A 21,861-nucleotide genomic window follows, 5' to 3' on the forward strand; every position below is an offset into this window, starting at 1 on the left:
GGCCTACCGATCATCGTTGATCACTCGGGCTTTTATACCATGGCAAACGGCGATTAGCACACCACCACCTGATGTCTTGTGGCCGTTGAGGGCGTTGCGGTCACTGCGGTAGACATCGAATGTTGAACCAAATATCTGGCGAGACAGAGTATGGTTGCCGAGCCACCTCTCGGTTAAGACGATGACGTCAAAATAGCAGCCCGTTGTTGCGAGCAAATAGCAGTCCATTGATGAATTGAAGCCACCAGCATTCTGGTAGTAAACCCCTGGTAGTAGTAAAGCAGAAAACGAAGCCATCTTTCTGTTTTGAGCGTGTAGAAGGACCCTTTCTTCAATTTCACGGACAATATTTGTGTATATATGTATTTAATCAATTTAAGTTCAACTGACGCTGAGTTCTAATGAACTACAATTAAACTATAAATAATTAACCTAAAGTGGCAACAAACGGTTTCGTATTTAACTGTGCAGAACTAATCACGATATCGAAGATGTCGCTAAAATCGTTGAAGCGACAGATCATTGCTAATATCGGGCTGTTGGTAGCGTAGTTAGTGTTGCACATTTCAGTCTGCAGCAGTGTTCGAGGACGAAGGACGCAGGTTGGTGCGTAGAGATTAATTAGAGCTAGGAGACTGGGAATATCTTATGCTAAAGTGTAGTGCAGTCCTAATAATCGACAACATTCTTCGTATGGTGGCAAGTTCAGAGGATCATTCCAAGGCAATTGACGAACGCATGTCGTATCAATCTACATCTATTTCTTTGGCTCCAACTTGCATGGTATGGGTACCAGACGCGGTTTGCGAATTCCAACCGAGAGCGTATCACTGAAGAATATAACGCTTTGAGACATAAATGATCCCGGAATGTGTTGGATGTTTTGAACATAAAACCTAGTAGACGATTTGCTTTGTCAATTATCGCTGAGAAGTGATGGGTGTACGTTAGTCTTTCATCTAGGATGACGCCCAAATCTATTACATGGTCAACGCGTTGCATCTTCCTCGTTCGATTAAAGTTAATAATAAAGTATTTAGCAACACTAAGAACTGTAAAAGGTATCAACGAGATAGTGTAGCTCACTGCAACCGGCTTCTTTCCTTATAAATACAAATATTTTCAAGTCGTCGTCGAAGAACGGTTTCCCTCCACGCATAAGACGAAAACCACATCATTCATGAATAGTGAAAATAGTAGCGGGACAAGCGTACTACCTTGAGGAAATCCAGAATGGTTGGAAAAGGAAACCAATTCGAACAACGACTTCACGATGAACAAGATATGATCAAAGCCAACGGCAGAATCGGGCAGTACATTCAGGCAGTGTCAAACGCAGCCTTAACATCTGTGTAGATCGTGTCCACTTGCAGTTGTTTGGACATTTGTTCTGTGCAGAAGGACGTGAAAGAGACTAAGTTTGTCTCCACTGATAGACCAGGGAAGAAAACGTGCTGATAAATGCTAAGTTTGTGTCGGCAAGCTGAAAGCAGTGCCTCATTGTTGAGCGATTCGAAAAACTTAATTTTCGATGTTGCATTTGACACCTTTGTTGTACATCGGAAACATCGAAGACTTCCAATCCTCAGGAAATTTTTGCTGCTGAAGTGACATATTGAAATGTGTGCCAGTGGGATCGCTAAAAATATCGGAATTGCATAGAGAACCGATAGTTCTGAAATTATGAATATCGATGTATTCATAATTTCAGAACTAGCATCAACGGGAATATCACGAGCCGCATTTTCGAGCTCGATATCAGATGGCACGTCAGTCGTGAAACTACTTGAGAAGTAACTGGCCAATAGGGATCATTTTGACGCAGTCGTAGTCGCTATGTCGTCACTGTAAACCATCCTGGATCTTTTTTTTCTTTTGACATTCCCGGCTAAATTGTCATTCTCGGCCAAATTGGCATTCTCAGCCAAATTGGCACTATAGGCCAAATTGGCATTCTCGGCCAAATTGGCATTTTCGGCCAAATTGGCATTCTCGGTAAAATTGGCATTCTCGGTCAAATTGTCGTTATCGATCAAATTGGCATTCTTGGTTAAATTGGATTATCGGCCAAATGGCATTCTCGGCCGAATGGCATTCCCGTCCAAATGGCATTTTCGGCCAAATGGCATGATCGGCCAAATGACATGATCGGCTAAATGGCATTCTCGGCCAAATTGGCATTCTCGGCCAAATAGCATTCTCGGCTAAATTGGTATTCTCGGCCAAATTGGCATTCTCGGTCAAATTGGCATTCTCGTCCAAATTGGCATTCTCGGCCAAATTGGCATTCTCGGCCAAATTGACATTCTCGGCCAAATTGACATTCTCGGCCAAATTGACATTCTCGGCCAAATTGGTATTCTCGGCCAAATTAGCATTCTCGGCCAAATTGGCATTCTCGGCCAAATTGGCATTCTCAGCCAAATTGACATTTTCGGCCAAATTGGCATTCTCGGCCAAATTGGCATTCTCAGCCAAATTGGCATTCTCGGCCAAATTGGCATTCTCGGCCAAATTGGTATTTTCGGCCAAATTGGCATTTTCGGCCAAATTGGCATTTTCGGCCAAATTGGCATTTTCAGCCAAATTGGCATTCTCGGCCAAATTGGCATTCTCGGGCAAATTGGCATTCTCGGGCAAATTGGCATTCTCGGGCAAATTGGCATCCTCGGCCAAATTGGCATTCTCGGGCAAATTGGCATTCTCGGCCAAATTGGCATTCTCGGCCGAATTGGCATTTTCGGCCAAATTGGCATTCTCGGCCAAATTAGTATTCTTGGCCAAATTGGCATTCTTGACCAAATTGGCATTCTCGGCGTAATTGGCATTCTCGGCGTAATTGGCATTCTTGGCGAAATTGGCATTCTCGGCCAAATTGTTATTTTCGGCAAAATTGGCATTCTCAGCCAAATTGGCATTCTCGGCCAAATTGTCATTCTCGGCCAAATTGGCATTCTCGGCCAAATTGGCATTCTCGGCCAAATTGGCATTCTCGGCCAAATTGGCATTCTCGGCCAAATTGGCATTCTCGGCCAAATTGGCATTCTCGGCCAGATTGACATTCTCGGCCAAATTGGCATTCTCGGCCAAATTGGCATTCTCAGCCAAATTGACATTTTCGGCCAAATTGGCATTCTCGGCCAAATTGGCATTCTCAGCCAAATTGGCATTCTCGGCCAAATTGGCATTCTCGGCCAAATTGGTATTTTCGGCCAAATTGGCATTTTCAGCCAAATTGGCATTCTCGGGCAAATTGGCATTCTCGGGCAAATTGGCATTCTCGGGCAAATTGGCATTCTCGGGCAAATTGGCATCCTCGGCCAAATTGGTATTCTCGGGCAAATTGGCATTCTCGGCCAAATTGGTATTCTCGGCCAAATTGGCATTCTCGGCCGAATTGGCATTTTCGGCCAAATTGGCATTCTCGGCCAAATTAGTATTCTTGGCCAAATTGGCATTCTTGACCAAATTGGCATTCTCGGCGTAATTGGCATTCTCGGCGTAATTGGCATTCTTGGCGAAATTGGCATTCTCGGCCAAATTGGCATTCTCGGCCAAATTGTCATTTTCGGCAAAATTGGCATTCTCAGCCAAATTGGCATTCTCGGCCAAATTGTCATTCTCGGCCAAATTGGCATTCTCGGTCAAATTGGCATTCTCGGCCAAATTGGCATTCTCGGCCAAATTGACATTCTCGGTCAAATTGGCATTCTCGGCCAAATTGACATTCTCGGCCAAATTGACATTCTCGGCCAAATTGGCATTCTCCGCCAAATTGGCATTCTCGGCCAAATTGACATTCTCGGCCAAATTGGCATTCTCGGCCAAATTGGCATTGTCGGCCAAATTGGCATTGTCGGCCAAATTGGCATTCTCGGCCAAATTGGCATTCTCGGCCAAATTGGTATTTTCGGCCAAATTGGCATTTTCGGCTAAATTGGCATTTTCGGCTAAATTGGCATTTTCGGCTAAATTGGCATTTTCGGCCAAATTGGCATTCTCGGGCAAATTGGCTTTCTCGGGCAAATTGGCATTCTCGGGCAAATTGGCATTCTCGGCCAAATTGGCATTCTCGGCCAAATTGGCATTCTCGGCCAAATTGGCATTCTCGGCCAAATTGGCATTCTCGGCCAAATTGGCATTCTCGGCCAAATTGGCATTCTCGGCCAAATTGGCATTCTCGGCCAAATTGGCATTCTCGGCCAAATTGGCATTCTCGGCCAAATTGGCATTCTCGGCCAAATTGGCATTCTCGGCCAAATTGGCATTCTCGGCCAAATTGGCATTCTCGGCCAAATTGGCATTCTCGGCCAAATTGGCATTCTCGGCCAAATTGGCATTCTCGGCCAAATTGGCATTGTCTGCCAATTTTACATTTTCGGCCAAATTGACATTCTCGGCGAAATTGGCATTCTCGGCCAAATTTGCATTCTCGGCCAAATTGGCATTGTCTGCCAACTTGACATTCTCGGCCAAATTGGTATTCTCGGCCAAATTGTCTTTCTCTGTCAAACCGGAATCCTTGGTCAAATCGGCATCCTCGGTCAAATTGGCATTCTCGGCCAAATTGGCATTCTCGGCCAAATTGGCATTCTCGGCCAAATTGGCTTTCTCGGCCAAATTGGCATTCTCGGTCAAATTGGCATTCTCGGGCAAATTGGCTTTCTCGGGCAAATTGGCATTCTCGGTCGAATTGGCATTCTCGGCCAAATTGGCAATCTCGGCCATATTGGTATTCTCGGCCAAATTGTCTTTCTCTGTCAAACCGGAATCCTTGGTCAAATCGGCATCCTCGGTCAAATTGGCATTCTTGGATGAATTGGAATTCTCGGCCAAACTGGCATTCTCGGCCAAACTGGCATTCTCGGCCAAGTTGGCATTTTCGGCCGAATTGGCATTTTCGGCCGAATTGGCATTCTCGGCCAAATTGGTATTCTAGGCTAAATTGGCTTTCTCAGTCAATGGCATTCTTGGCCAAATGACAAATTGGCATTCGGCCAAATGGCATTCGACCAAATGACCGGACACTATAAAAAAACCTGGTGTGGAAGAATCTTCTAGCTGATGGTTCGAGAAGTCATTAGTTTTTTGGATGGAAATCGGACTTCAAGCATAAAAATTGAATTTTCAGTCTTGAATGGAATGGTATAAGGATTTTCATGCGCACAATTTATTGTTTTTAATCCGTTTTTATACTGATTACATATTTTCAATTAGCAGTGAACAAATTATAAGGCTTACACAACAAACTATTTTTTATTGGAAATCAGTAAATGATGACAATCAATCAAAGCGTTGGATTCGAAAGTTTTCATAAAGTCATATTTACATTTACTTGTACTTGTACTTTAAAAAATGTATGTAATATTCGAATAATCATGTGTGATCGATTAAAGCAATATTGGAATACAACGAAGTGTTGCTTCTCCAAGTGAATCCGAAAACTATATATATTGTAAAGTATATTCTAGAATCTTCAATTTGAATGTTCAAAAAAAAAAAATTATCAGGAGTATAAAGATACTTAAAAGTTTTGAAAAACTTCGAAAATCGGATTTGATTTTTTTGGAGTTCTATTGCCAAATAAATCCAAACAATCGTATTTAGATCTCAAATTTACAGTAATACTTAACTGCTCACTTAATGTATTTGTCTCCATTATTTTTGTCGCTTCCTAACTATTTTCACATTTGAATAACATATTTTTCAAATGCTTATAGAAACCATTCCTAACACGCGAGAGACAAACAGTAAGCTCTATTTACCATGCAATATTTTATTTATTTTTGACGACGTTCATTCTTTATATAATGAGTAGAACGCATTTTAAGTTTTGTTCGACGTTTCTTCAGGGAAAAAAATAGTTCGTTCTTTGTCTGTATGCTTTTTGAAGCTATCTGTCTGGTTTGCTGTTTGGTGTTACATTTGTATAAATAAGTTTTCCGGAAACTTTTTATACAGATGTACCATCAAACAACAAATCAGACAGTTAGCTTCAAAGAACGAATTATTTTCCTCCTGAAGATGGTGCCAAACAGTACCGAAACGTCGGACAAAAATTAAAATGCGTTCTACTTATTCTTTGACGACTAAATAAAGCGTCAAAAATAAATAAACAAATACAGTATACCGTCACAGTCGAATTCTACATATTTGTTTTTTATTATTTTTTTTGTACAATTAATAGCAAGTAAAATGCGCAATGAGCTGCAATGAGCTTGAAATAGACAAAAAAAGCAGAGACACCCTAACGCACGCGCTAGTGCGTGCCTCCGGTTATATTTACTGTCGAGGCATACGGCTGCAAAATCGCATCACTCGCTGGTTGCCTGGCCTGGTTGTCGGATGCATAAGGCAACCAAGATGGGAAGATGCGGGAATCTCCGCATTAAATGAGACGTTCAACTCCCTTTTCATACGGGCGTTTGAGTCTAATCCACTTACAGGCGCTGTGCATAGCTGTAATTATAATTATCATCCGTTTCCTTCCACCCGAACGCCACCGAACTTCCGAGCTGAGTGGGTGGACTTGAAGCGTGTGGGGTACGAGTACGAGTAGTCCTTTATGAAGAGGTTCTTCACCTCTGGAAAGCTCTCCTTCTTCTATAGGGTACTCGTACGATTCCCACCCGTTACGCCCGTTTCCAATCCATACCGGAGCCTGTCTCCTCTTCGGCTGATGATATTCAATTAAAGTCAAATTGAAAGACTCACCCCCACCGCCCGCTACTACGCAGATGGCATTGGCAGGCACCATTCGATGGTGATTCTTACCCGCTCCCTTTATGTTTGTATGTATGTATGTATGCAACAGTAAGGGACCGGCAACCTCAACGATATGGGGCTGACGTATGATGAAGTAGATAATGAAAACCGCCAATTCAATTTTCACACAACAATGAAAGAGCCGTACATCATAAAGCATTTAGCTAAATTGAATGAAGACTGCCACACTTTTCCGAAGAACGTAACCAATGTCCCCGTCGAAGGTAACTATATATAATGTGCCCTAGATTGATAGGTCGGAGGTGACACTGTAGGTTTGATTTAAATACATTGCAGCATGAGAAATGAAGAATCGAAGGGATGGATGACGGTGGAAGCGGATTAGAATGGATCGTTGAGGTCAGGGGAATTGATGGAAACTGGGGTGCAATACTGTACGGTTGCTATTGATAACTGATGGAGCTTACCGTTCCTCTTGTGTATTGAAATGATATATTCATATTGCGAGATTTTTTATCCGTTGTTGGTTTATTTGAGTGAGAAACTAAGAATAATAATTATTATAGTCTTCGAAGTGTTGACTTCGTTGCGAAACTTGAGCTTATGTTTCGACAGATTTTGCAGCGTATTCTTAGTATATGGGACGATAATATTTAATAGTGCCTAAAAACGAAAGAAACTTTTGATTATATTTTGTGAATATTTACGGCTTTCTCAGTCAATTTAGCTTGAGCAAACGAATTGTTTTTAAAACTGCCCGACGTTTCGACCGTTTTTGGCGGCCTTTTTCAAGGGAAATTTAATCGTGTCGTGTCGTCGTGAAATTTAATTTCCCTTGAAAAAAGGCCGCCAAAAACGGTCGAAACGTCGGGCAGTTTTAAAAACAATTCGTTTGCTCAAGCTAAATTGACTGAGAAAGCCGTAAATATTCACAAAAGATTGTTCCAGTCGGTATAATACTCAAAGATAACTTTTGATTATATTACAAGTGTTTTGCATTGTTGATTTTGTTTGATCAAGTAAACAAATTTCAGCCTTTTAGATGAAGGCTTTATCACGTTTCTTATGTGATGAAACTGATTACAGGTAACTTCCGAGAAGCTCAACTAACCGCGGAACGTCTGACAGCACACAAAAAAAATTTCCCTAACTTTGACTCAATTCATTCCAAGCATGTATTAGGGTTTTTATTGCTGCCACGGTAGCGACAAACGAAGCAAATAAGTCGGCGAACGCGTTCAAACGCTACTGTTCGGAACAAACGTAGTAGCGATGTCCCTCGTACGGAAATCGTGAGCCAAAAGATTTGACAGTGGGCAAATAATGGTTGGCAATGGTACAGCATGAATAAAAAAACATTGACGGAAATGACACTCAGACAAAAGAATTTGTACACGTAGATCGAAAATTTATATTGTTAAAACATGAATTTATGTAATCCTATACTCACTAAATTTATAATTATAGATCTACTTACTTCTAAATTAAAACTAATCTGTTGGTAGGAGAAAAAACTAAAATAGGAGACAAATTGTAAGTAACATGAAGTGAGATATGAAATAACGCTTACAAAACATCAATTACAGCTTTGAGTTTACTCATCCAAAAATAAGAGTTTGCTGCCTAGAATCTTCGAAATATCCTGCCCAACAGCTACGCCAGCATGCCATCGCCTTAACCATTCTTTGGTTTATTTTGAATTGTTCACTTTGTACGTCAGTACAGAGTTAGAAGACAAACTGTTTTATGTTCTGCTTCTTAGTTTGATTATTGAAAATTGTTGATTGTTCAAATTTGTGCTTGCTACGAACTAACTGACCAAATGGTATGAACAAGGAATTATGTACATCAAATACACCAGCACGCTGTAACACCCAGAGCAGCTTCAACGGGCTCCCGAAATTCGACCCATCTCTTATGAATCGCCATGCGTCTCCACTTCAATTACCACCCAGTAATTTATCATAATTGCTCCCTGGAAACACGAGGATGCATTTAATTACGGCAAAAGCTGTGTTGCTTAATGACTCCTTTTTTCACAAAACGTACCGCACGTCCCAGGGATCCTGCAACAGTGGATGAACCGCCACGGGCAAGGCAACCTTACTTCCTTGAACTGGACCGATGTATACCAACAAATTTAGCACGACTGCAATATCTCACCCCTTTTCTTCCGGCATGCAGCCAGTATGGCTGGCAAACAACCTCAGCATCAAGACACGAAACATGACCGTTTCGTAAAATCACGTCCCGGCAATAAATACTTGACGTTGTTAAAAATTCGGAAACAAGAGTCGGGTTTGGGAATACTGGGGTACCTCTGTTGCCCTTTCTAGGGAAGCATTTCCAACCACTTAGTCCGGGTCATCCGACGTCCACTGAACTGTTGCCTGTGATAAAGTGGCTCGTAAATTTCTGTACATAAAAAGAACAAAACGATGACATTCTAATTTTTGTAAATATTCGATTTATAAAATATCTTAGATTTCCATTTCCTAGTAGTATACAACTGCTCTATCATTGGCGCCCAGCGGTGTTTTGAGGCATGACCGAAAATAAAACACTATAAACACGTCATAATTTATATGCATAATCATAATTCATTTTTTATGCTTCTTCTTTCCTTTTCCAACCGAATAACGATGATTGTTATTATGATGGCGAACGCCATAATGATGGCGCTTGGTGATGATGTTGTTATTTTTCGTTCCTTCGGGATTTTTTCTTCACTTACTGGATCCAACAGACACCACCACCAAGCAGGCAGCTATTATGTTGCCTGAGCACAATAGGAACAGGAGAGGTTTGGCAGGGTCAGAGAGGGGCAGAAGCCAGTGGAAACCCGACCGACAGCGATGGTTTCTACTCCCCCGAAATCCGCGTGTACAAAGTCTCTGAGTAGCAACGGCAGCAGAGAATCGACGAAGAGGAAAATCACCCGACAAAGCATAATGATTTTGGATATTTTCGTAATGAAATTGATATTAATTATATTAGGATTACGAAGATTGAAACAGGGAGAGGCTTCTTCTTTATCTACTCCTGTTTTGGGCGGTTTGGTCGTTAGTGATTTAACCTGGGTGCTCAATGCTGACATTGTGCTTTTTTCTAATGGTTTCAATTTTCAAAACGCGAGAGCTGTTTGATAAGAGAACCGAATTGTCACAATAACTTTTATCATTATCATGATAATATCGAAATCTGGAGAAAAAGCCAGAAGGGAACAATATGAGAATTTCTTTCAATTAATGTTACAATTATTTTCATTTTGCTAAGGTGGATTAAATTTATTTAAAACTAGGGAGACAATTTATTATTTGATTAAACTCTGAAAGACCGTGACTTATAACTAAAGGAATATTACAATATCGGATTAGCATACCATCTGGATAGGGGATAAAGGGACAACACTAACAAGGAGAGACAAAAGTCAAATATGCATATTTATGGTGTTCAAAAAATAGTAGATCGGCGACATGTAAGAGAGGTCACGGCTTGCGCGCTTGTCACGAACTTGAACGTTGTATGGTCTTCCTTAAATCCGTAGATAAATTTATGAAATGGATCTAGCACCACGAGATTTTATACACGACCAAACAACATGCTCGATGTCTTCGTGACCTTTCCCACAAATACAAAGTTTACACTCAAATAGCGCAATGCGGAAGAGATGAGCATCGATTGTATAATAATTGGTAACGAACCTGGACATCACGCGAATTAAATTCCAACACACATCCAACCAATGGTTGCTTCCGTCAATACCTAAGAAATAATGGAATGTTACCACCGCCCCAGACCTGGAATTGAAAAATGAGCAGGAACTCATACAATGGTCAAATGAAATGATTTCCCAGCCAAAGACTTAGACTTTTCCGTGTGTGCCCCACGAGGAGTGTTTATCGGTTATTAGTTAAGATAAAATACTGGTCTATGGGCAGAGTGTCAATAATGCTAAGGGCATATTTAATTGCAGCTAGCCCTGCGACGTAAAATCAAACAGGATCATTGAGCTTGTAGGAGACGGATATATTGTATTTGAAAATACCGGAGCCAGTGAACTCTTCGATACGCGATCCGCCAGTGGAGAATATTCTGTCACAGCTAACGTTGTTGTATACATTTGAAAGAAAATTTTGGGATCTTCTACGAACGCAGTTTATCCGGGATTCCACGAGTCTCTTCTTGCATGGACGTGTCGAAGAGTACAGTGGAATTAGAAGTATCTTGGAGATTAACATAGATAGAAGCGCGTGGAGAGGGATTAATACCTTGCGCCATATGGATGAAGTATACTATCATGAATCTAGTTTGAAATCGACGCATTTTCTATATAACGTGCTCTCACTCGGTAGTTTTCAATCCAATAAATATATCGAAGCGAAGAAATAGCAAAATCTGTCTAAATGCTGTCTCAATAATTAGTGATCCGGCCTATTACGCAGATAAGATTAACTTTTCTTGGCAATACTCCCACGTTCGGCTGTGTGGAGTTCAAATTGCTTTTGTTTAGAAAACATAGGATACTCTCGGTAGCTGGCTACCCAGAGTTTAAAAATAACCAAAAACTAAATCAGATCTTTTCTTTTTCGAGTGATCGTGTACTAGAAAATCAACTAAACTACTACCTAATAAACTATGCTCTACATGTCGCATCGCTTCCTTGGAGCGAATCCTAGACGTTATACCGTTCTAAACCATCAACCAAGTAGGTGGAGCATCAACACTTCCCTATTCTATCTTATCCTTTATTCCTTCTCGTGAACGATGGAGATGGGGACGGTCCGAAGAGGTGGTTTCGATAATAGTAGGATTGGTATGAGTTCCAACTTACCATTTCCTAAGCAACTCTTATTAGATAATCAGCATTCAAACATTATGAAGCTAGTGTGCAATCCGCCAAAATCATCATCACAACGTAACGCATCCTCCGCAACTAATACTGAATGCAAACGCTTGCAATCAAGTAATTTCACCGGCTGAAGTAAGCGGTCTCTAAAACAGCCAACCCCGTACTGCAGCAGATCCTCGCATGGCAAACTTTCATCGGTGATAACCCTTACAGCTGGAATATACACATAATAAAGGGCGAACACGAAATTATTGCGACACATTCAACAGGGCATAACTTTTTTACCATTGGGTAAAAATCAACCAAATTTTGCACACTTTCTCATTGATGTGTATTGTCAAACTCGAAGCCGTGTTTTTCGATTCAACGAAAATGGAGGTGAACCAACGCGATTCACCATTCAACCGTCTCCAGAGTATTGAAGCGGTTCCAGGAGCGGTTGACGTTGGACGACGAAACGTATATAAAAGCCGATTTTAAGCAAATTCCGGGGTTGGAGTTTTTCACCGGCAAGAGCAAGTTCTATTTTGGTTTGATTTTAAACATTATAAGAAAATTGGCATGACATTTTCGGTGTCGCAATAATTTCGTGTTCGCCCTTTAGTCCTGCGTAATCCGCTCTCAGCAAGCAATATCGTTTGTCTGATTTGAATTAGTCAATAAGACTCTGAACTTGTATGGGTTGACCATTTTTATTTTGGCCACAGCCGAGAACCATTCCATCAGTTCTTTCGAAATCTTTAAGAGATTCAGCGATTTTGTTTTGGGCCGAAAGAACACCACAAAGGGACCGGTCGAGAGCGTTGGATATTGTTTGGGTCGTGAGTCGATTCGACCTCCATTTGGCCGTCCGGGAAGGGATCTATCGACACTGTTAACGCATGGGGTCAGCACCCGCGCAGACAAGAAAAAGCAGTATAGTGTAGTGTCAAGTAAGGTAGAGATCACTTATCGTTTATTTTTGTTTCCTACCATACACCAATCCAGCTGGCTATTGTTCAATTCACACTGCGCGAGCAAAACACTGACAAATGTGGCCTTGGAAAATAAAACACAAAGCGAAACCGAGAAAAAAAACCCATATAATCACACACCGCAACGCAATTAAAAAATACCCTAACTGTCTGAGAGTCACGGTACGTATGAGTTGTGATACACTTCACCAACAGCTTCCTTTAATTGAATGTACACCATTATTCCGTGTGCACAACCTAACAATTATTATTTTCGCAATTATCGATAAACTTACCTTGAGTTGTTACATTATTATTTGGTCGTTATTGCATTTGTCTGATTTTATTCTGTACAGGGATTCCATGAGAAACCGGCCGACCACAAAATATGACCATCGTCGATTCGAACGAAACTTTGAAGATGAGTTCGGTTTATAAATCTGCTTGATTTTCTCTAACAATTGCAATGTTTTGATACAAGAGCCATTTTTTAAAAGGGCGTAAACATTTCTACGTGCATCAATTTCAAAAATTGTTTGTTCGATTTCTGTAATTTATACAGCAAAACTTTTTGAGAACGAGTTACAGGGAATGACTATTTCTGTACGAAGAAAATATACATGATTTATATATGATTTCAAAGAGAAAATTACAGGAAATATTATGGGCCCTTCGAAAAATCTATTGTTGTTGATGGAGAAATGCGAGTAACTTCTGAAATGGTAGTAATAAAACAAAAGAATTGTGATGTTAAAACAAATTTTAAAATATCTCGAGAAATACCACATTTTTGAAAATTTTAATAATTAGCATTTTGATTTAAAATGGCGTTTAAAATCATATTCAAAAAGAAAATTGAATTTTTGACTGCAAATAGTATGAATTATAAAAATATGTCAAAACTTGTTGTTAGGAAAACTTTTTTATTGAAAGCTTTTCCATAATCCAAATACACTGAAAATTTTTTTTATGTCTTTAAAACGATAAACATTAGATTTTTGATATTTTATTATGGGGTAACACGAAAAACTTTTCAAAAGGGCATAAACACACGAATTAACTGTTTATGTTGCAACAAAATTCCAAATATCTCGAAAACTATCGCATTTTGGAAGGTTTTTGTTAAATACATTTTGATTTAAAACGATACTTAGCATTTTGTAATAAAATAACAGTTTTGTATATCAATCAGTATGCAATTTAAAAACATGTATAAAGTTATTGTTAGAAGAACTTTTTACCGATATGTTCTCCATCATACTATCATAATTAAAAAAATGTACCTTTCCTCTCTAGGTTTTTGTTGATGAAATATAAAAAATTAGAAAAAATGTTTTTTTTTTGCAATTTAAATTTTTAACACAAATTTTTGTTTTTATGAAAATTGACACAACATTTTTTTCAGTGTATATTTTTTTCGTAAAGAAATGTTCGTTTCCTGTCACTCGTTCTCAGAAAGTTTTGTGTATAAAATACAGTAACCGAACAAAATTTTTTTTGAAGATGATGCACGTAGAAATGTGTACGCCCTTTTAAAAAATTGCTCTTGAGTCAAAATAATCTTACTGATTGTGGAAAATGTTTAGTCTTCCATGCCGGTGAAATGTGTAAAGTTTCATTGGAATCTAAGATAGGTCACGATTTTAAAGATTTTCGGACGGATCTTCGTGGAATTCCTTTAAACGCACCGCTGATTGTGATGTGGTCATAAGAAAACTTTCGGCTCCGAAGTAGTTTTTCTGTATGGTAAAGGTGAAACAACCTTTACCTTTTTTACCAATGTGAATATGTTTGTTAAATATCTTTGCAGTCCCAATCATCACATTCATCTCATTATCAATATCATTTTGAACCCTGACCACTCTTTCCTGAAATCCATTTCTCAAACACTTTGGAATACGTTACCATACAAACGCCTGAGTCCCTCGCCACCAGGGATGCCAACGGTACCGGTAAACTACATTTTTTTCGTTATATTTACATTTGCACAAGCCGTACAGCCCGCCACAGCGACGCATCTTTACAGCTTTTGCCAGAACGGTAGCAAAATCATGTACATTTTTTCGTACAGCATTTTTGTTTTGCTTCTGTACTCCGACAGCTCGGTGAGAGTGTGGCGTAGTAAAGTTTGTTCTCTCGCTTTGTACACTTTTCTCTGCATAGTCAAAGAGAGTGGCCCGCACACGAAAGCGTTGATGCCGGTCGTGGTGTAAACAAACCGCATTCATTGTCGTCGTTTGTGATTAAAAACATTGAAGAGGTTAAAAATATTAAAAAGTTTGTTGTTTTCGCTGTCTAATTTATGACTGATTATCCGAAAAACTCCTCATAATAATATTAAAAAGCGTAAAATAAGGAAAGCGAAGCTGTACCGCTCGAGTCTGTTGGCTGTACTGGGGGTAGTATTTTTTGTCATGTTATGGCTTTGCTTACAGACTGCCGTACAGCGCTGAGCGTCCTGCACTAGCGAACAGCGACAGCAGCGTCGTATGAGAAATGAGAATGTAGGCAGAAAAATTACAGCCGCAGAAAAGGTAGGCATTTTGCATCCTTGCTCGCCACGATAGGGAGGGGCGAACGTACAAACGCGATCGTCCACGCACCAATAATCTTTTTTTTATTCGGCATGTTATGATTCTTTTTATTATTATATCTCTAAACTATACCCTATCTATACTCATATACGTACAATCGCTCATGGCCTTCGCGATAACACAAACCTAGTTATAAGCGCGACTATGCAATTGCAATCATCTACACATACTTACACCCGCGCCACGCCAACCGGGAACTCTAGTGATATGCGGAAACTGACTCTTCTACCTTTTAACATACATTAAAAACTAAGCATCAGATTCACGGTTCGCGCGCGATCATTCAAGAATACACGCCAAAATCGAATTAATGCACGCGAAGTCTCACACGCGATATACACGTTAACATATCAATGCTTGAGCCCTTCGCGACCATCCACGGCACCTACACCTGCGAGCTCGCAAACATGATAACATCGCGGTGATAAAGTGAACGTCTCAGCGCTTATAAAATTTCAAAAGCGGTCTCACGTGTAAACCTAAAAACTCCCGCGCTCGCACGATCATTAATCTGTCACTTCTGGAAGTCTCTATTTTGATATTAGCTGAATAGGCCCATGCCCTCAATTAGACTAATTAATAAAAAGCAAGCTCTCTGAACAACATGTTCCATGGTGACATGACCGGGAACTCTAGTGATATGGGGTAACTTATTCCTTGTTAGAATGTGAATTGTGCACCGAAAACTAATTATCAGAATGACGATCCGCGTGACCATTTAAGAACGCACGCGAATATGTGAACTGTCACAGGTTAAAAAATCGAATTTATACACGCGAAGTCACATGCACGCAAGCACACGCGACAGACACTTTAACATACGAACGCTTAAGTCCTTCGCGATCAACAACGCACACCTACGCCCGCGATCGCGCAAAGTTGATAACACCATGGTCATAAGGTGAACGTTTTAGCACTTATGATAGCAAAGGCGGTCTCAAATGCGAATCCATAAACGTCCGTGTTCGCGCGATAATGAATCGGTCACGTCCGAAAATCATTACCCTCCGTCCTAGCAACTTAGATCCATACATTAAGTTGGACCAATCAAAAAATAAAGCTTATATCCACTAGTCAACACCTTCCATGGCGACGTGACCGGGAATTCTAGTGATATGGACGATCTCGCTTTCTTCTAGCAACTGAACCGTACATCAAAAATTAAGTATTAGATTCACGGTTCGCGAACACGCGAATATACGAAAGGCACACGGTTATAAAATAGAATTTATAAACGCGAAGTTACATACACGTTAGCATACGCGACATACAAACGCACACGCGATTGAACACGTTAACGACCAACGCTCGAGCCCTGCGCGACGATACACGCAATCGCGAAGTCTTCGCGCCCGCACATATCTGAAACTTACAGAAAATATCACATTCATACTCATGACCCACTGTGATTGGCCTTAAGCAGTATTTTAGTGGGCGCCACTGCCTGTCTCGTGTGCAATTGTAGTGTGTGATTCTGACTGGGAGCTCTTCCGAGAACCTAGCTCTACAGTTCCAGTAGGACAACTCTAAAAAATATATTTGAACCAAATTTCTGTTCTAGAACAGTCCTTTCAAATTTGTCAAGTGCATTATTTAACGCTGGAAAGATGTTGATCTGTCGTAAATAATAATAGTAGATATCTATTTAACTCCGCCAGTAGAACATGGATGAAAAGCTCTTACCTACTTCTTTCTGTTTGCCTACCCTACTCATTTTATAGAAGAATAAAGCTTTCCAGTTTTTCTCTTTATCTCGTCCTAGACAAACACTCCTTCTTTGAAGCACGCACCTATTTACACGATTTACACCGATTCGTTCTTAGAATCAAAACAGAATCAAAACATTATTCTTGGATTCGTGAGCTGATTCATGGTTCTTAGTATATTAAACCTGTCAAATATTTCACAAAATCATGAAATATTATTCATGGTTACGTGAACTGGTGAACGATTTCTAGTACAATAGTCATAACTGCTCACGAAACAGATCACAAAATTAAAACACTATTCATGTATATGTGAACTGATTCATGATTCCTAGTACATTATTCACGATGTATCTTGGAAGCTTGTGACATTTAGAGGAAATCCCTAACCATTTTCATTTTCATGCATTTCCTGCACATAGTCTTGAATTTTTCACGTGAGCTATTTCACAAAATTTGGAATATTATTTATTGAATAATTTTTGTTCTATGAATTTCTCCGTTAATGAAAAATCCGCGAACGACCAAAATGTAACATATCACGATAACGCGTACGATAAAATAAGTGGAATTCGAAAGTAGGCTCACGATGAAAACGCATTTAATTTGCGAAAATCGTGACTAAGATCCTGAAATCATGAACAACGTTTAACAGTGTATCCCCCAATTATGAACAAGAAACCTGACAAAAACTTCGAGGTTTATTATTCATAATTTTTGGAACTTAATTATGATTTTCGTAAATCGTTGTTTATTAAAAATTCAGACCTGTGTAGTGTACCATCAAGCATGAAGGGATTTTCAAATAGGATCCGTGAAGCTGAAGTCATTCTTTTCCTCTTTAGTGGCATCATCCGCATAATGTTTTTGGCGATGAAGTCGCCCAACCGAAAGAAAATTAATCAAAGCATATAAAATTCTCCTCCCACCCTTCCAACGTCAATCAATTTCCATGGCCGCCTTATTGTCACCGTCCTCAAACAGTAACAACAAATTCTTTGTCGTTCATAGTATTTTTTTTACGTTCGCCCATTCATTTTTTGCTCTTATGCGAGTGCTTCTGCTGCTGACAGGATGTCATTTTCGCTGTTTGCCGATGATAAATTTCCGGAAGGTTGACAGTGTTGCCTTGTCGATACAGCTGTAAGCGCAGTTTCGTGCTCTGGTGTGAGTGATTCTGATCCTCGAATCTCCAACGTCGCAGTGATAATCCATCGGTAAGCTGGAGGCAGGGTATGAGTCTGTTGGAGTCCTTTTTTGTTATGACGCTCAGACAGTGTTTACATCGTCTGTTCCTTCGCTAAATGTCAATCAATTTGGATGCGAAAATTATATAACATTTACATCAGATAAGACATTCCGGGGGTCCAGCACGAACGCACATACTGCCCCCCCCCTCAAAGAACGGGTGAAATGTCCCGCAAAATCTATGCATCATTGTTTGTTATTCATAAATGTGTATTTATAGCGTTTGTATTGTCACGAGTTTGCGAGCTGGAATTTAATTTTCCCCCTTTTACTGACATTTACGCTAGAAAAACTCCAACCGCCGGGGGTTCGATAGATTGGCTTCCGTTACCACAGACAACGGCCGGAAGGGTCGGCGGAAGTGCCACGCTCCTACGCACCGCTCAAGCTACGAAACCAGAAAATATTCATTTTTCACAAGTCATTAGAAGCGGGATAATAGCAGAGAGCTACATAGGGGAGATTTTCATCTTGCCATTCAGCTTCAGCTTGTCCTTTCTGCACTTTATCATCTGTAACTGCGATGAAGTTCTTACGATACGGTTTAATTCATTTATCTTTCGATTACATCACTTAGCGCTAGTTTCCTCTCCACATCCGAGGGGCCCTTCCATTGCTAATCTAATAAGGAATAAAGATGTCGGGAAAGTGGGGTTCGAAGATAATAGAGAAGATTGGCTCGTGGCTGGGATGAATAAGAGGAAAAGGTTTTCCTTCTGGTTCGCTTCGTGATTCACTATGGAAATAATTTTGTTTGTGTTGGTCTGTATCAGTAACGTGACCCGGAAGGCTGAATATCATATCGACTTGATAAGATAGGACAATACGTATGCAGTTCAAGTTCTCAGCAATGTTTGCAACAATAGGTTTGTTCCAGTGCATCCTTCTTGCTCCTAGTTGCTCTGGAGCCAACAGAGGGAAAAAACTAGTTTCTTTTTACTCCGGTTTGCTACAACAAAAAAAAAAACAGCAGAAGAGAGTACAAGAACGGTTTTCTCCCTGTTTGCTCCGGAGTGCTTCCTGTTTCTCCTGGTACTGGAACAATCCTAATATTTTTCAAACTAGCTCCAAACCGAGGCGTAATATTCCTACAACATTAATGCCTACTTTGATGTTAAAATTACTTTTCTGCCATTTATTCAGCAGTGAGTGTCGACACTAGTAATTTTGTTATTGAATATTATTGTAAACATTTTACACAAAGGCAAACTACAAACCTTTATTAATTTATTTTTTCCTCTTTTCAATTTTCAGGCGAATTATGGCACACACAGTACAACTTGAATTGGTAAGTAAAATTAAGCTACTTTTTCCTATTTTCAATATTCAGCAAACGAATTGAACCGAATCGAAAGAATTCGAGTTTTCAATTTGTACCTAATTCAAAAGTGTCTTCTTGAGACGCTACGTTTTATTTCAATGATGAAAAATACCCCGACCCCTCTTTACCCCCATAACAGACAGGAAAATAATAATCTATTGTAATCACCCTCTTCGTTCCGATTTCGTGGGGGTGATTATTTCGCGTCCCAACCAAAAGGACCAAGAAGAAGAAAAAAAAAACGCAATTTAAACTTTTTTTCCGCTCTCAGTTCGATTTCCGCTTCCCGGTGGCGAACCGGCTAACAAATTCGCCATGCCAGCAATTTTTTTTTCGTTCATCGAATCGATCCCTTACTGTTGTTATAGATATTCGCGTACTCTAAACAGACCACACTCCCTGGAAACAGCTCGAACGCTGTGCGCTTACAGTCGGGTAGAGATTTTTTTTTAAACGAACAAGTTTTCCGTTTTGTAACTGCTGTAATGTACTTGTAACTGCTCGGTTGGCTGCTGTTTACTCTTCGCCGCCACTGCTGATGAGCCGTTGCAAGCAGCGCACCCTCGAGCAGGCTCGATCCTACAAAGCTGAGGCTCAATTTTTATTGGTGGAGATAATTCGATAAGAACTTTGGCGTCTCCTTGGAAATTTACTTTCCAGCTGCGGGATAAGGAAAACCGAGGGCCAGAATCGAGTTGACAATCAATTGAAAGCTTGTTTGCATATAATATAGAGAACGGCACTTTGCTGAGATAAAATTCGGGGTGATGTTTGCACCTTTTTTTTCGTATCCTACGGTTGGCATTAGAGCGATGGAAATTTGTTTTCTATTTTCTGTCGGCAAACACGTGCCACAGCTGATATCTGTGATATCTCCATCGCGACACTCGCTCCCACTCTGCGCGTACTGTTGCTGCCAAGAAGAACGTGAAATGGAAAATATTCTCGCCGATCGTCATAGATCCGAGGCGCACACAAAGTTCTAATTGAATTTTTAGAACCTGATTTTAGTGTTTATCTTTGCGTGAGGGTTGTGAGATTTCGAGAGGGAGTTTATCGAGTTTGTTGGTGGAATAAGCTACAGTACTGTTGCTACCGCTATATTAAAACCGTAATCTTTTAGTCCTAAACGAATGTAGATGATAATTATTTTTAGCACAAATTAGCATCAAATTGAGATTTAGACAACTTTTCGGAAAATTTGCTTGTGCAGCTGAAATTGGGAAAGTAATGATTGTTTATCAACATAAACGTTGTTGGGGTATAAAAGAACTGCGAGAAACCCATCTATTCTCGAACGGTTGCTAGTTGTTATAATTATTTTAGTCGCTCTAGTATCTCTTAATAAAAAGTAGATAATAGCATTTATTTCATTTCATTTATTTTAGTTGTAGCTTTTGTAAAAAATCGCCATTTCCATTGATCTGATATTTGTAATTGCTATAATTGCTAGTTCGTAAACCGAGGGTTTTGTAAACCATTATTAATAACATAAATTATGCATCCGAATTTATATTCAGGCTAACTAACATTATTAAGGTTACCAATCGTTCTTATTTTAAGGACATGTCCTTACTTTCATCAATTTTGAGAACCGTACCTTATTTTACTCTAAATGCTAGATCACCCACGCAGGTCCGACGAGAGGGGGGTCAGGCAGGGCAACTGCCCTGGGGCCCGGGTCTATCTTGGGGGCCCGCATTTTTTCGTCTAAATAAAACTGGATGAATCACTTGCAAATAATTCTAGCCTCGCATGAAATTTGGCAGCTAAAGACGCTAGCAATTTTTGCAAAGATATAAAATCAATTCATCTCTTGCTATAGCTAAACAGGTTTCTTCAGCACAACTGTCAAAGGATTGCCTGGTTGTTATAGCAACGTACGGCGCATATTTATTTACTGTATACTTTTTATTCATTCCTCACCAACACCATTAAACGCAATATTGTGGCTCATTCCTTGCACACGAGACAGTATCGAATTGCGGATGTGCTGATTGTACGAGTTTTAACGCTCTGTTCTCATGTGCAAGAACAGTACAACAGAGCATGAGTTCAAATGTGGGTGTGCCTGGTACTTTTTTCATTAATCGTGAAATTGTCATCGAAAAGTCATCTGCCAGTGCGAGGCTCGCTTCTCAATGCAAGCAGTTTTTTTTGTCTAACGTGTATTGGTCATTAATACAAAGATATCGCTAATGCAAAGGCAAAATCGTTTTTTTCTGTTTTGTGTATTGCATGCAAGAAAGCTTCTTGCAATTTTTGCACATTACCAGAACGCTTGCAATTTGAGCTAGCGATCCTTGTATTAATGCAAGTGATTCTTATATGGTTTGTTTTGGGTGTACAAACTATAACTGATGCAATATTCATAAAGATAAATTCTCGCGTTGCACTGTACACTAATCCTGAATGGTCCGGTCCAAGTTCTGAGCCAAAATACTGAATTCTCCGATATCGA

At 40.0% G+C, this 21,861-nt stretch overlaps 1 protein-coding gene across 1 annotated transcript in view; it reads left to right on the forward strand.

Moving 5' to 3' along the window:
- The window catches only part of LOC131683825 (EGFR adapter protein-like), a 196,044-nt gene that overhangs the window by 54,765 nt on the left and 119,418 nt on the right, over window positions 1–21,861 (forward strand). Inside the window, exon 2 of the mRNA XM_058966161.1 lies at window positions 19,334–19,367. The gene's annotated coding sequence lies outside the window, so the exon portion shown is untranslated. The remainder of the gene's footprint in view (window positions 1–19,333; window positions 19,368–21,861) is intronic.

Source organism: Topomyia yanbarensis, chromosome 2 (assembly GCF_030247195.1).
Source record: "Topomyia yanbarensis strain Yona2022 chromosome 2, ASM3024719v1, whole genome shotgun sequence".
NCBI classification, from domain to species: domain Eukaryota; kingdom Metazoa; phylum Arthropoda; class Insecta; order Diptera; family Culicidae; genus Topomyia; species Topomyia yanbarensis.